We start from the raw sequence: 1,612 nt of genomic DNA on the forward strand, positions 1-1,612 counted from the left end.
TTTTGAAACATTTTGTACAATTGACAAGAATGTTATCCCTGCATTTCTAGGAAGAAGTCCAACGAGCTCAACTGTAAGTGGGTAAAAATATTCTTAATAGTAATTTCACATTAAATAAACTCTTTATGGAAATCAAGGGTGCAACAATGTAGAACAAACTGTTATTAGCCATTTGTATATTATTTCATATATTTTTTTTCCATTTTTTAAACGTCACACCAAAGGACTTATTAACAGTGCAGTGCAGTATAAATGTAAAAAAAATGTAAATTAATAGACTAAGATTGTGACCACTTGTATTTTCTGAAAGATCAGTTGTCACACTACAAACATATTTATGTTTTATCTTCATAAATGGTGTTTTACAAAAAAAACTTTTTTTACGGCCTATTTGTCAACTACCCATTTCTTGGTTTTGCCTCAGAAACATCATTTTTGATGTCACCCCACTCGTTATCTATTGGATTAAGGTCGGGCGATTGGGCTGGCCACTCCGTAACATTAATCTGTTGGTCTGGAAGCAAGATTTTCCTCGCTTACTGGTGTGTTTGGGGTCGTTGTCTTGTTGAAACACACATTTCAAGGGCATTTCCTCTTCGGCATAAGGCAACATGACTTCTTCGACTATTTTGATGTATTCAAACTGAGCCATGATCCCTGGTATGCGATAAATAGGCCCGACACCATACTGAAACATCCCCATATCATGATTCTTCCACCATGCTTCACGGTCTTCAGTGTGCATGAATTCAGTATTTGGGGGTCTTCTGACAAACTGTCTGCGGCTCCCAAGACCCAAAAAGAACAATCCGGCTTCATCAATCCACAAAATGCTACGCCATTTCGATGTGTTCTTTGGCAAATTGTAAGCTCTTCAGTACATGTCGTTTTTTCCCCAAATGGGACTTTGCGGGGGCTTCTTGCCGGTAGATTGGCTTCACATAGGCGTCTTAGACCCTCTTTAATCACCCTGGAGCTGATCATTGGCTGAGTCTTCGCCATTCTGGCTATTCTTCAATCCATTGGAATGGTAGTTTTCCGTTTTCTTCCACGTCTTTTTGGTTTTGGTTGCCATTTTAAAGCATTTGAGATTCTTCTAGCTGAGCAGCTGATCATTTTCTTTCTTCTTTCTTTTCTTTGTATGTTTTCCCCTCTTTAATCAAAGTACGCTGTTCTGAACAATGTCTGGAACGACCCATTTTACTCACATTTTCAGAGAGAAATGCACTTTACCATGTGCTGCCTTCATCCTTAAATAAGGTCCACCTGTTTTTTCACAGAATTAACGACTTCACTAATTGAACTCCACACTGCTATTATTTTGAGCACGCCCCTTTCAATCTATGATTCAATTACACAGAATCAGCAGCATGCTTGTCATGACTGTTGGGTCTGTTGGTTTTCTATGACTCTACTACTACTAGTAAATTATTTGCCATGTAGAAATATCATTTCGACCAAAAACAGTTGTTGATCTGGTTAGTGATGTTGGACTGCTATTATTCTGAACACAACTGTATGCAGGTTACGGAGAAGAACGAACTCTCGGCGATGTTCACTTCCTGTCGGAGCTGTAACCGTGGGAACAGACTCAGTGAGTGATAACAGACAG

Source organism: Eleginops maclovinus, chromosome 5, assembly GCF_036324505.1.
Source record: "Eleginops maclovinus isolate JMC-PN-2008 ecotype Puerto Natales chromosome 5, JC_Emac_rtc_rv5, whole genome shotgun sequence".
NCBI lineage: Eukaryota > Metazoa > Chordata > Actinopteri > Perciformes > Eleginopidae > Eleginops > Eleginops maclovinus.